Raw genomic sequence first — 15771 nt, 5'->3', positions numbered from 1 at the left:
TCCAAGCTTACACCTTGATTTAAGCCTGGAAAGACCCTCAACAAAGGACAAAGCTAAGCTATGCCTGGACTCATGACCAATAGAAATTGGGAGATAATAAAGTCTCTTATTCTATGTCACTAATTGCTAAATAAATCATTACGCAACAACACAAAATAATACAAACTCCAAATATAAAGTCTAAATACACAAAAATCACCCGTATTTTATTTTTAGAACTAACAGACTCACAATAAACTAACATATAATAGGGGATCATTTTATCTTAACATTGTATCTATTTATTCGTTATGAGGAAATGAACAACATCCATCTTAAACGTCTCAGTTTTACTTATGAGTATTTTTTGTTTTGTTTTGTGTAATGATTTTAGAAAGGAAAAAAACTTTCTAAAATATACTAAAACCTTCCCATCCTTTTTAAAATAAAGAGTATGAAAAACATAATTTTACCTTGTTGTTTATTTTATCATTTGGCATAATAATTATTGCATGGGCAAAACAAAACATTGAACTAGAAGCCAGGATAGCTACGTTCTTAGTTTGGCTTAATACTAACTATTCAAACTCTCAAGCTGACTTCAGTTTATCTATATTAGTAGTTTAGATAAGACCAGTTTTTCTAAAATGTGAGTATGAGAAAGGCAGCAGAACAGCTGAAGATAGGAAGGTAAGATAATATAATCATGACAGGGGTAGGGGAAGGAGACAAGTTCAAACTGTGTACATGGTCTCTTCCCCCAAAATAGCGATTCTCATACACCCCCATGTGTACACATCACCACCCTGTACCACACCACACCACACCACACACACACACACACACACACACACACACACTTCCCCCTGCCACTGAGAATCATTATCTTCTTACTAGAGCCACTCATATCATATTTGAGTCATATCTACCCCCATTATAAGTAAAAACAGATAAAAGGCTTAGAAATAGTGGATGAGAGACTCTAACATTTATTCAACTCTGAAATACTGATTTTAGTATGCTATATACATCAAGAGCCTAGAGATGCAATTAAGACTTACCAATAGCTCTCAGCTACTGAGTTTTAAAAAATATTTCTACAATGCTTTCCCCCCTCTATTCCACTGAAAGTGCTAACTTCTATGCTCTTAATTTAGCAATCTCTTAATAACCCATTTCCACTCTTTAGTTTGTTGCTTCTTGGTCATAAAGATGTTCACCAAACTCAGGAGGAGAATGGATGAACACAGTGAGAGCTTCAACAGGGACTGAAATATAGGAAAGTACCAAAGAGGTTATAACTCAGTTGAAAAATATACTAGAGGAGTTCAACAGTAGACTGGATGAAGTAAAAGAATGAATCAGTGAGCTGCAAGACAAAACAACTGAACTCATCCAGACAGAGAAGCAAAATGAAAAGTAGAATTTTAAAAAGTGAAATTAATTTAAGAAACCATTGAGACAGCATCAAGCAAAATAACATTTGCATTATATGGATCCCAGAAGAAGAGAGAGAAAAGGGGCCAGAAAAACTATCTGAAGAAATATGGCCAAAAATTTCTCTAATCTGGGGAAGGAAACAAATATCCAGGTCCAGGAATCCCAGAGAGTTCCAAAAAAGATTAGCCCAAATAGACATACACCAAGACACATTATAATTAAAATGGTATAAGTTCAGGATAAAGAGAAGATCCTAAAAGCAGCGAGAGAAAACCAACTTGTTACATACAAAGTAAACTCCATAAGACTATCAGCAGATTTTTCAGCAGAAACTTTACAGGCCAGTAGTGAGTGGCATAACCTATTCAAAGTGCTAAAAGGAAAAAACCCCCAACAAGAATTCTCCACCTAGCAAATTTATCATTCAGAATTGAGGAAGGGATCAAGAGTTTCCCAGATAAACAAAAGCTTAAAGGAGTTCATCAGCACAAAACTGGCCCTACAAGAAATATTTAAGATGAAAAGAAAAAGCACTAATTAATAATAAGAAAACACATGCAAGTAAAAAGTCTTTCTGGAAAAGCTAAATATATAATAAAGGTAGTAGATCAATACTTATAAAGCAAACATGATGGTTTAAAGACAAGAAGTAGTAAATTTAAATTAAATTCCAATAGTTAGTTAAGGGATGCATAAAATTAAGAGGTAAAATGTATCATCAAAAGTATAAAACATTGGGGCAGGGGGCTGGAGTAGTAAAAAGATGAAGCTTTGGAATGTGTTCAAATTTAATTTGCTACCAGCTTAAAACAGGCTACTACTTACATAGGATGTTATATATGAACTTTACAGTAACAGGGAAAAAAACTTATAGTAAATATACTAAAGAAAATGGAAGGAAATTTAAATATAACACTGAAGAAAACCACCAAAACACGAAGGAAGAGGGAAAGAGAAGAAAGGAACAGAGAGGAACTACAAAAACAACCAGAAAACAATTAACAAAATGACAAGTACATACTTACCAATAATTACTTCAAATGGACTAAAATAGCCAAGAAAAAGACAGTGAGGGACTGTTTAAATTTAAAAAAAAAACAAAAAACACATCCATCTATATGCTGCCTACACAAGACTTACTTCAGGAGAAAGAACTCACACAGACTGAAAGTGAAGGAATGGAAAAAATTTCAATGCAAATGTAAATAAAAGGAAAGTTGGAGTACCTATACTCATATCAGACAAAACAGACTTTAAAACAAAGACTATATTAAAAGACAACAAGGGCAAACATAATGATAAAGGTGTCAATCCAGCAAGAAGATATAACATTTATAAATGTATATGCATCCAGTAGAGGAGCACTAAGATATACAACACAAATATTAACAGACTTAAAGGGAGAAATTGAAAGCAAAACAATAATAGCAGAGGACTTTAACACCCTACTTACATCAATGGATAGATCATCCAGAAAAAAAATTAAAAAGAAAACATCAAACTTAAATCACACATTAGATCACACGGACTTAACATATAGAACATTCCATCCAAAAGCACCAAAATATACATTCTTTTCAAGTGCACCTGAAACATTCTCCAGGATAGATCATATATTAGGTCACAAAAAAAGTCTCAATATAAATTCAGAAAGGCTGAAATCATATCAAGCATATTCTCTGGCCACAATACTATGAAACTAAATATCAATCACAAAAAGAAAACAGTAAAAACCACAGAAACGTGGAAATTAAACATGCTACCAAACAACCAATAGGTCACTAAAGAAATCAAATAAATACCTAGAGACAAATGAAAGCAGAGATATAACGTACCAAAATCCATGAGATACAGCAAAAGCAGTTCAAAGAAGAAAGACCATAGCAATATAGGCCTACCTCAAGAAACGAGAAAAATCCAAAATAAATAATCTAAATTTACACATAAAGAAAACATAAAAAGAATAAATGAAGCTCCACATTCGAAGAAAGGAAATAATAAAGATCTGAGTGGAAATAAATGAAATAGACATTTAAAAAACAACAGAAAAGATCAATGAACCTAAGAGCTAGTTCTTTGAAAAGATAACCAAAATTGACAAATCGTTAGCTAGACTAACCCCCCCAGAAAAAGAAAAAGAGGGGACTCAAACAAAATCAGAATGAAAGAGAAATTACAACTGATACCACAGAAATACAAAATATCATAAGGTACTACTATGAACAATTCTACACCAACAAATTAGACAACCTAGAAAAAACGGAAAATTCCTAGAAACATCCAAGCTTCCAAGACTGAATCAAGAAGAAATAGAAAATCTGAATAGAACAATTACTAGTAAGGAGACTGAAACTATAATCGAAAGCTCCCAACAAACAGAAGTCTAGGATCAGATGGCTTCACTGGCAAATTATACAAAACATTCAAAGAATACCAATCCTTGTCAAACTCCTTCTCAAACTCTTCCAAAAAATTAAAGAGGAAGAAAACCTTCCAAACACATTTTGTGAAGCTACCATTATGCTGATACCAAAACCAGACAAGGACACCATAGAAGAAAATTACAGGCCAATATCCTTGATGAACAAAGATGCAAAAGCCCTCAACAAAATATGAGCAAACCAAATCAAGCAATACATTAAAAAAATCATACACCATGATCAAGTGGGATTTATTCCAAGGATGCAAGAATGTTCAACATCTGCAAATCAATCAACATGATACCATACATTAACAAAATGAAGGATAGAAATCACATGATCATCTCATTAGATGCAGAAAAAGCATCTGACAAAATTCAACATCCATTTATGATAAAAATTCTCAACCAAGTGGGTATGGAGTGAACATACCTCAACCTAATAAAGGCCATATATGACAAAGCCACAGCTAACATCATACTCAGTGATGATCAGGAATAAGAGAAGGATACCCACTCTCACCACTTCTATTCAACACAGTACTGGAAATCCTAGCCATAGCAACTAGACAAGAAAAATTAATAAAAGTGATCCAAATCAGAAAGAAAGAAGTAAAACTGTCACTATTTGCAGATGACATGATACTATATATACAAAGTTCTAATGATGCCACAAATAAAACCTGTTCAAACAAATAAATGAATTCAGTAAAGTCACAGGATACAAAATCAATATACTGAAGTCTGTGGTTTTTCTATACACTAAGAATGAACTATCAGAAACAGAAATTAAGAAAATCCCATTTACCACTACATAAAAAAGAATAAAATACCTAGCAATAAATTTAACCAAGGAGGTGAAAGACCTAATACACTGAAAACTTTAAGACACTGATAAAAGAAATCAAAGAAGACACAAATGAATGGAAAGATATTTCATGCTTATGGACTGAAAGAATTTATATTGTTAGAATGTCTATACTACCCAAAGCAATCTATAGATTCAATGCAATCCCTATCAAAATTCCAATGGCATATTTCACATGACTAAAACAATCTTAAAATTTGTATGGAACCACAAAAGACACCAAATAGCCAAAACAATCCTGAGAAAGAAGAACAAAGCTGGAGGTTATCATGCTCCCTGATTTCAAACTACAGCAAACCTTTAAACAGCACATGTTTGAAATGCACTTACCCACGGATTTTTTTCAATAATAAATACTAGATAGAGTACTACACAATCCAAGGTTGGTTTAATCCAAGGATGAAGAACCATGGATATGGAGGAACTGTGTATACCAAGGGCCAACTATAAGTTATACATGAATTTGCAACTGCATAGAGAGTGGTAACCTTAACCTCCATATTGTTCAAGGGTCAACTGTACTCTACAAAACTACAGTAATCAAAACAGTATGGAACTCACACAAAAACAGACACACAGATCAATGGAACAGAACTGAGAGTCCAGAAATAAAACCACAAATATATGGGCAATTAATTGACAACATAGGAGCAAAGAACATACATGGAGAAAGAACAGTCTCTTCAATAAATGGTGCTGGGAAAACTGGACAGCTACAGCCAAAAGAATCAAATTAGACCACTATCTCACACCACACACAAAAATTAACTCAAAATGGATTAAAGATCTGAATGTAAGACCTGAAACCATAAAACTCCTAGAAGAAAACATAGGAGGTAACTTCATTTATATGAGTTTTAGAGATATTTTTGTGGATCTAATTCCAAAAGCAAGGGAAACAAAAGCAAAAATGAACAAATGGGACTACATCAAACTAAAAAGTTTCTGCACAGTGAAGGAAACCATCAGCAAAACGAAAAGGCAACCTACTGAATGGGAGAAGATATTTGTAAATCCAATAAGGGATTATTATCCAAAATATATAAAGAACCCATACAACTTAAAAACAAACAAGTTGATTTAAAAATGGACATTTTGTAATGAATAGACATTTTTCTAAAGAAGACATACAGATGGCCAAAAGGTACATGAAAAGATGTTCAACATCACTAATTATGAGGGAAATGCAAATCAAAACCACAATGAGAGATCACCTCACACCTGTCAGAATGGCTGGCTATTAGCAAAAAGAAAAAAATTACGAATATTGGAGAAGATGTGGAGAAAAGGAAACCCTTGTACACTGTTGGTGGGACTGAAAATTGGTGCAGCCACCATGGAAAACAGTATAGAGATTCCTCAAAAAATTAAGAATAGAACTCCCATCTGACCCAGCTATTCTACTTCTAGGTATTATCTAAAGAACACAAAAACAATTTGAAAAGATATATGAACCCCTACGTTTGTTGCAGCATTATTTACAACGGCCAAGATATGGAAATAACCTAAGTGTCCATGGGTGCATGAATGGATAAAGAAAATGTGGTACATATACACAAAGGAAAACTACCCCACCACAAAAAAAGAATTAAATCCAATCCTTCCATTTGCAACAACACGGATGGACCCTGAAAGTTTTATGTTAAGTGATGTAAGTTAAGAAAGACAAATACCATAAAATTTCACTCATGTGTGGAATGTAAAAAAACAAATGAACAAACAAAATAAAACAAAAACAAACTCATAGATACAGAGATAAGATTAGTGTTTACCAAAGGGAAAGGGAGTTGGGTGGAATGGGTGAAATGGGTAAAGGGGGTCAGCTGTATGGTGATGGATGGTAACTAGAAACGTGCTGATGATCACTTTGTAGTGTGTACAGGCATATTTAGGAGATATTTTGGGTTCAGTTCCAGACCACCACAATAAAGGGAATAAATACCAAAATAAAGTCAGATGAATTTTTTGGTCTCCTGGTGCATACAAAAGTTATATTTATACTATACTGTAGTCTATTAAGTGTACAGTAGCACTGTCTAAAAATACCACGTACATACCTTATTAATACCTTAAAAACAATTTATGGCTAAAAATGCTAACCATCATCTGACCCTTCAGTGAGTCATAGTAGTAACATCAAAGATCACTGATCACAGATCACTATAACAAATATAATAATAATGGAAAAGTTTGAAATACTGTAAATATTACCAAAATGTGACACAGAGACAAGGTGTGAGCAGATGCTGTCGGAAAAATGGCATCGAAGACTTGCTCATTGTAGGGCTGCCACAAACTTTCAATTTGTAAAAAAAAAAAAAAGAAAAGAAATCTGTGAAGCACAATAAAGCAAAGCACAATGAAACAAGGTATGCCTGTACAGATGTCAAATTATAATGCTGCACACCTGAAACTTACATAACTTAAAAATATTATTCTGGGACTACAAAGAAAAACTTAAATTGGAAAAAGATTTAGACCACATTTATTTAATCCAAGTATTAACTATAACTGAGCAAGTATTTCTCAAATACTCTCCCTAATATTTAAAGTTACAGAGACTTACTTCTACTCTTAACTATTAACTTCATTTTGGAGCTACTCGGAATTAAGCAAAATAGAGTTGACCCTTGAAAAACACAGGAGTTAGGGGCACTGACCCCTCCATGCAGTCAAAAATCCATGTATAACTTATAGTCAGCCCTCCATATACATATTTCAGTTCCTCTGTGTCTGTGGTTCCAGATCCTCGGATTCAACCAACCTTATATTGTATAGTACTGTAGTATTTACTATTGAAAAAAATCCATGTATAAGTGGACCCACACTGTTCAAATCCACACTGTTCAAAGGTCAACTGTGTACTATTCAGACTCTGTCGCCCTATAAAATAATTTTGGCTTCCTCTCCATTCCTACCGTACGTCCTTAACAGAAGAAATGGATCCATTCTAAGGCTCAGATTTATTCTGCCTTACTGTTTGAGCTTTTCTAAGGCTGCATTTCAAATTTTTCTACCACAGTTCTGCTATCCAAATTGCCAACTTTTCCTTTTACCCAACCTTCAAGTCTCCTCTTTTCAAACTTATCTATTAAGCATGACTCAAAATTCATAATTATTCACACAGAATTTCTCAGAGTTGAAGAGATGTAACATAAGTAAATCTGATCTGCTGTATTTCATATAAGCCAACTCATTGTTGAGAGAATTACTGTGTACCTAACATGTACATTCAATCAAGCTATATAGATAATATAACTTTGGGTTTCTAAAATAACACCAAGAAAAAGATCAATAAAGGGACAAATGAGAACTGCTTCAATTTTCTTCAAAACTTCCTTTCTTTAATGGTTTCAAAGTGTCTCAAAAATATCTATCTCTACCTTACCCAAGATGGATAAATTCCATAAACAGCATTACATTTCACTGAGTAAATTAAACAGACATTTAGTCTCAAATCCAAATAAAAATACCTCAGCTTTATCAAGCAACATAATTTTACCTTAAAACATGACTCAGCACAGATCTTTGGTGAAAAAAAAGATGATTTCACTCTGACTCTTTGAGATACATATTGTTTTATGAGTCAATGAATGCAAAAACTTCTTATGTAACTACTAATGTATTTCAACACATATTTTATCATTGAAGTATAGGATCAAGAGTCATATATTTTTTTTAAAATCAAGAATATAAAGCAAATGTTGTAAAGACCAAACTAAAATTTCATTTCCCAGGACAAGTCTGGGCAGTTTTCTAACACTGAGCAAACAAATTAAATTGTTATGAGTTAGGAAAAGTTGCAACTAACAAACAGGGGCTGAGGAGTACCCTAAGCAAACACCAAACAAAACAACCACATCAATATAAATGATACACAAGAAAGGGGTTTTTCAAAGTGGGAGAGGTGAAGGACAAGAGGGCAAGAAAGAAGAGAGACTCAGAAAGAAGGCTGAGAACAAAAAGTAATGAATGTTTTAAGTTACCAGCTGTGTCTCTTGATCAAAGTTTTTGGCTACTGAACTGCACGAATGCAATCCAACTCATGGGCAAAAGCAAGCTTTTTTATTTGTTCTTACATCCAGTGAATTTTCAACTATAAACTTTTACTCCACCCAATTCCAATTGTTCTAAGACTATTTTTGAGACTACTATAAAAAGTCATTGATGGTGAGTTGATGAAAGTTAGTCTGATAGCTTCAAACATCACTAATTTTCAGTGATGCTTATCAGCATCCCCAATATTCAAGACAAGTATATTTTTTCCCAAGAAAAGCTCAAGAATGGGCAAGAATACAAAATTCACACATTATATGAAAATACAATCTCACCATCACTCTCCCAAAATTAATTTAATTGAACACTTCATTTTATATTTCAGCATTCCACTTAAGTGACAAAACAACATTAATTAATTAAAGTCAGAAAATAACACTTGGAGGTCTAATACTGTCAATACTGCTTGGTACTTCAGTTCCTTATAGGTGGGCAACAGTTAAGCATGTTATTAAAAGAAATATTATCATGATGTTTCTTTCCATTTTCAGGTCCAGTATTGTTCATGTAGGAAGAATTAGAACAACAGTATTAACATTCTTAACAGGAAATTTAAACTCTACAGATTTGATCAAGAAAAACTAAAATCTGGGACTTCCCTGGTGATCCAGTGGTTAAGAATCCATCTTGCCATGTAGGGGACGCTGGTCGATCCCTGGTCGGGGAACAAAGATCCCACATGCTGCGGGGCAACTAAGCCTGTACACCACAGCTAGAGAGCCCAAGTACCACACTACAGAGCCCATGTACTCTGGAGCCCATGCGCCACAACTAGAGAGAAGCCTGCACACCGCAACGGAAGACCCCATGTACTGCAACTAAGACCATTAAAAAAAAAAAGAAAAACTAAAATCTGATTAGAAATACTAAGTACAGAATTATCACACAGGCTATGTTCTTTTCCAAGGAAGTTTTGCTTTCAGGCATTCTTAACCTTTAGCACAAATGCTTATACTTCTAGCTCAGCAGTTCTCAACACATGGTCCAGAGACACTTAGGGACAGGAGTAGGTGGTCCATGAGACACTTTCAGGAGGGCAGTGACATCAAAATTATTTTTATAATAACACCAAGATGTTATTTATCTTTTTCACTCTCATTCTCTCACAAGTGAAAGTCAAGTTTTCCAGAGGCTACGTGAATGTAATATGGCAATGGATTGAAGGCAGAATCCATTGTTTTTTATTAAGCCAGACATTAAGGAGATGTGCACAACATGTAAAACAAGGCCACTTTTCTCAAATTTGGAAAATAGCGCTAGTTGTGATTTTAAAATACTACTGTTTTTATTTTAAAATGAATACAGCAATATTTTTATATTTGTTTTAATTTCTCATATGGTAAATATCCATAGCTATAACCCACAATAACAAAAGCCCTCTGGGATCCTCAAAAAGTTTTAGGAGTCTAAAAGGATCATGAGACCCAAAAGTTGAGAATTACTGTTCTGTCCAATTAGGAAGCCCTGATATGAACAAACAGGTGCAATGAGTTCCAAACTTGGTAACAGTCATTCCATTAAAATACCACATCACCCACATTTAGTAAAATTCTAGCAATTAACCCCAAATAAAAGGAAAAGCCACCCCACTGTAAAACAGAAGAGTCCTTTCAGTGATAATTCTATTTACACATTTAAAAATTAGTCTTAATTTCAAAGGACATTAAAAAGTAACATCACCTACAAACAAGTAATGTTTATTATAATATATGGAATACTGAATAAATATTATATATTATATATTATTCAGTTTCTATCCTCTTTAGGCATAAACAGTTAAGAAAAAATGGATTCTCTCTTACCATTTTTACCCCCAATCTGCAAGCTTACAAATCTGTTCTTCTCACAATATGCTTCTTTATATTTAAATCAAAAATAAAACATGAAATCATATTATTTTTCATGGCTTTATACTTCTTATGATTACATAGGGAATTACAAAAATGATGCTGTATTTCAGAAAATTAAGTCCTTCATCACCATTTAGTTATACCCTATTCAAAAATAAGGTCTGTTTTTTATGTAAGATTACTGTGTATTAATTAATCACTGAAAATATTAATAGTATAATTACCACACAACATAAACTGTCCTAATACCTGGACCATATAAACCAAATTGAAACCACTATCGGTTAACCTTTCTTTCTTATATTGATAATGCATAGCATTCTTTAAAGACACACATTCTCCATAAACTACAAATTTAACAGAAAAATGTTGTACACTTCTATCCAACAGTACCAATATACATATTCACATATAAATTAGTAAAAGTTTCGCAATGCATAACTTATAGAAATTCCCATACAGAAAGGCCTCTAAAAAGAGATAGAAATATTACATTCACTTAAGATGTCTTCTAAATGCACTTAAGCTAATACAGAAAAAGGAAGTCTAAGAAGCTGCTACATAAACTGTTGGTTATTTAGGTTGAAATAAGTTTACACTAACCACCACCTCACCTGTATAGTATTCTTCATTATTTTTGTTAAAACCAAAATATAACAGGTAATGTTCTAATTATTTTATTCACTTAACTTTCATGGTTTTGACAATATTTTCTTTCTTTTTTCTCAGAAAGACACTTATAAGATATACAGAAAGAGCAGAATTTCTTAAGTTCTTAAAACATGGTCAGAGAAACTCTAATCTGCCAACTTAATGAATGAAAGAAATTTTAGAAATTATTTAATGCATATACCCATGTTTAAAGGCTTATACTATTACCTACAACCTTTCTCAAAAGTGAACAGTATGATAAAGTGTTCATACAATATGGAATCACCAAAGCCCACTTAGCTAGGAGACAGGGCTAAATACACCAATAAACAAGACATAAACCAAGAAGGCAGAAGGGTCAGTATAAAGAATGAAGAGAAGTTTTTCTAATTCTTAGAAGGCAATACTATGACAAGTGTTAATTTTAGAAACAGCCACTGCTGCTATTATCAAATTATTCTTTAGAACTACAAAATTATTCTTTAGAACTACATAGTTCAGGCAACATCAAAAAGTCAAGCCGTGCTCGCTTCGGCAGCACATATACTAAAATTGGAACGATACAGAGAAGATCAGCATGGCCCCTGCGCAAGGATGACACGCAAATTCTTGAAGCGTTCCATATTTTTATACACAAAAATAAACTCAAAATGGATTAAAGACCTAAATGCAAGGCCAGACACCATCAAACTCTTAGAGGAAAACATAGGCAGAACACTCTGACTTAAATCACAGCAAGATCCTTTTTGACCCACCTCCTAGAGAAATAGAAATAAAAACAAAAATAAATGGGACCTAATGAAACTTAAAAGCTTTGCACAGCAAAGGAAACCATAAACAAGACGAAAAGACAACCCTCAGAATGGGAGAAAATATTTGCAAATGAAGCAACTGACAAAGGATTCATCTCCAAAACATACAAGCAACTCATGCAGCTCAATATCAAAAAAACAAACAACCCAATCCAAAAATGGGCAGAAGACCTAAATAGACATTTCTCCAAAGAAGATATACAGATTGCCAACACATGAAAGAATGCTCAACATCATTAATCATAAGAGAAATGCAAATCAAAACTACAATGAGATATCATCTCACACTGGTCAGAATGGCCATCATCAAAAAATCTAGAAACAATAAATGCTGGAGAGGGTGTGGAGAAAAGGGAACCCTCTTGCACTGCTGGTGGGAATGTAAATTGATACAGCCACTATGGAGAATAGTATGGAGGTTCCTTAAAAAACTAAAAATAGAACTACCATACGACCCAGCAATCCCACTACTGGGCATATACCCTGAGAAAACCATAATTCAAAAAGAGTCATGTACCAAAATGTTCATTGCAGCTCTATTTACAATAGCCAGGACATGGAAGCAACCTAAGCGTCCATCAACAGATGAATGGATAAAGAAGGTGTGGCACATATATACAATGGAATATTACTCAGCCATAAAAAGGAACGAAACTGAGTTATTTGTAGTGAGGTGGATGGACCTAGAGACTGTCATACAGAGTGAAGTGAGTCAGAAAGAGAAAAACAAATACCGTATGCTAACACATATATATGGAATCTAAAAAGAAAAAGAAAAAAAAATGGTCAGAAGAACCTAGGGGCAAGACGGGAATAAAGATGCAGACCTACTAGAGAATGGACTTGAGGATACGGGAATGGGGAAGGGTAAGCTGGGACAAAGTGAGAGAGTGGCATGGACATATATACACTACCAAACGTAAAATAGCTAGCTAGTGGGAAGCGGCCGCACAGCACAGGGAGATCAGCTCGGTGCTTTGTGACCACCTAGAGCGGTGGGATAGGGAGGGTGGGAGGGAGGGAGATGCAAGAGGGAAGAGATATGGGGACATATGTATATGTATAACTGATTCACTTTGTTATAAAGCAGAAACTAACACACCATTGTAAAGCTATTGTACTCCAATAAAGATGTTAAAATTTTTAAAAAAAGGCAAGCCACTCACTTGAGAAAAAATTATTTAACAATTTAACATATGCACAGTCTCAAATAGTATATTTAACATCATTTCCATAGTTAGAGATCTTCCAAGAATAGTAATTTATGACAGAAAAAAAAAGGTTATTTGACTTTCTGTGATGAAGTATCAGCTGATAAAGAAATTCCAAGGGATAAATGATTGCAAATTAGGTCAATATGGCCTATATAAACCATCTGATGTCAAGGAAATAATTTAAGACACAGAAGCATTATTCGGAATCACAGATCTTCAAAACACTTTTCCCCATACATTGCAAAATATGTCCCATGCATTTTCATGAAGTATCATATCAACAATTCAACTAAACTATTTTTCAAGTAGATTAAAAAAACTGAATTAATTCTAATAATTAAAACCTATGCTTCTCTAGAAAGTGATTATTTTTAGGCAGCTGAATTGTACAGTCAGTTAATTAAATAACTACCTGCATATGCCCTTGGTTTATCATTTCTGATCATTTAAAAATTACTCATCACTGACTTTTTTTCCTTCTATTTCTGGATCTCTAAATTTACCTAATCATAGGGTGATACAAATGACATTAATTAAAATAAACAAATTTTTGAAATTACATGGTTATGTCTATTTGTCAAAAGTGGAATAAACTCAAAATGTAATAATATGATTTTACATAATATTAATATATCAAACTTTAAACATATGATCACAAAAGCTAAAAAGCTATAGGAAATATTGGAGATTATGTACTGGAACTTCACATCTGATGATAGAAAACAGTCTATTATTCTCATTAAAGAATTTACCATTTCAACCATTCACCAAGGGCCTACAATTGTCAATCATTCTGCTCACTTTCAAGGATAAAAAGATGATTCTCACTGCCCTCAAAGAGTTCAAATTTTAATGGAGGAGAAAGACCTAAGCAAATATAAATATAATATGGTATGATGAAAGAAAAATGAAGATGTATTCAAAATAATTTCAAGTCAAAGAAGAAGCTTTTTCTGGAATGAAACAGATACCAGAAAATGTACTGCAAAAGAGGAGATACTTTAGCTGGGGACTGAAGAAAGAAGAAATTCATCGAGAAAGAAAGACATTCCAGAAAGAATACGGATATATGAAAATAATAAGATCTATTCAGAGAACACTAAGTTTAGTGTAACTAAAAAGTGGGTCAAATAGAAAGAGAAAGAAATGTGGACTTTATACTAAATGACAAGTCTCTAAGAGGAATGTAGGGAAGAAGGAAATGAGATGCACAAAAAGAAGCCCAATTCAAAAAATAGGTGACAATGAAGACTGGGAGAAGAGAATGAAGTCAACAGATCTCTTAAGAGACATAACTGACGGATCTTTTTGACGATTATCCCAAAAAGTCAAAATTAAAGGTGACTAACACTTTCAGCTTGAATGGGTGAGCCACTAATGGAACAAGATAATCCAGAAAAACAAACAGGTCTTTTGGAAGAGAGAGAAATCATTGGAAAAGTAAGGGGAAAGAAGATAGGGAGAGAAATTCTGGGTATATAGAATTGCTGATTCTAGTAGAGACATACATGTATGACTAGATTTCAAGAATGAAGGCCAGGATAAAGAATTGGAAATTATCCTTATATAGATGGTAATTTCATCCTTTCCTTCCTCCCTCCAGAATCATAAAAATGAAAGCCACATACGAAAAACAGAAGGAAGAAGCTAGAGCTAGCCTGATTCCTTACTTCTGTGTAGCCATATCAATCCTACAATTGTCTACTTCAGGACTCCTTGTTTATTTTTCCTCACATAACATTGCTTTACTTGTGTAAGCTACTGCTGTCACGATTTTTGATACTGACAGTCAAATTTATTCCTACCCAATGCAGTGGTCATCATGGTTTTGCCTATGTTCCTCTTCTCTAGACACTCTCTACACTCTCCTATGGGAGACCTCATCCATTCCCTTAGCTTTAAAAACCACCTATGTGTTGATGACTCCCAAGTCTAGATCTTCATTTTACTCAATAAATGCTGAGTGGATATTACAAAACAAGACCATTTGAAACATTAAATTTTTGTTATCAGAGAAACTGATAATGGTATAAAACAATACTCTAATCCTATGGAAAGCTATAAATAATATAAGGAGTCAACCCTCATACGCACACTGCAGTAAAGCTGTACACTCCTACTGTATATATGTAACAGATGCAGTGAACAAATAAGAGAGAAAAGTGGGATACTGCCAAGAAGGTTAGATAGGAGAAAGACATACAGGAGAATCAAAACCTAGAGAGTAGAACTGGATAAACTGTATATTATTTCACAGATATTTCAGTAAATAATTCTAAATAAATCTGTTTTAATTTGTTTTTGCTGTGGCAAAATATACATAATAGAAAATTTATCATTTTAACCATTTTTAAATGTACAGTTCAGTGGCATCACGTATAGTCACATTGTTGTGCAACCACCACCACTATCCACCTCCAAAACTTTTTCATCATCCCAGGCTGAAACTCTATACCCATTAAACAATATTTTCCCACTCCCC

At 33.7% G+C, this 15771-nt stretch overlaps 1 protein-coding gene and 1 non-coding gene across 13 annotated transcripts in view; one reads left to right on the top strand and one right to left on the bottom strand.

The window, feature by feature from the left end:
- The window catches only part of CSNK1G3 (casein kinase 1 gamma 3), a 128351-nt gene that overhangs the window by 51355 nt on the left and 61225 nt on the right, over positions 1-15771 (bottom strand). The gene's annotated exons all lie outside the window — the stretch shown is intronic.
- On the top strand, positions 11786-11892 carry LOC117312054 (U6 spliceosomal RNA). Its single transcript, XR_004526222.1, has one exon. It is a non-coding gene; the product is annotated as a U6 spliceosomal RNA (small nuclear RNA).

This window comes from Tursiops truncatus, chromosome 3 (genome assembly GCF_011762595.2).
Source record: "Tursiops truncatus isolate mTurTru1 chromosome 3, mTurTru1.mat.Y, whole genome shotgun sequence".
NCBI classification, from domain to species: Eukaryota; Metazoa; Chordata; class Mammalia; order Artiodactyla; family Delphinidae; genus Tursiops; species Tursiops truncatus.
Note: the sequence above shows the minus strand (reverse complement) of the source record. Positions and strands in the feature narration are given on the sequence as shown.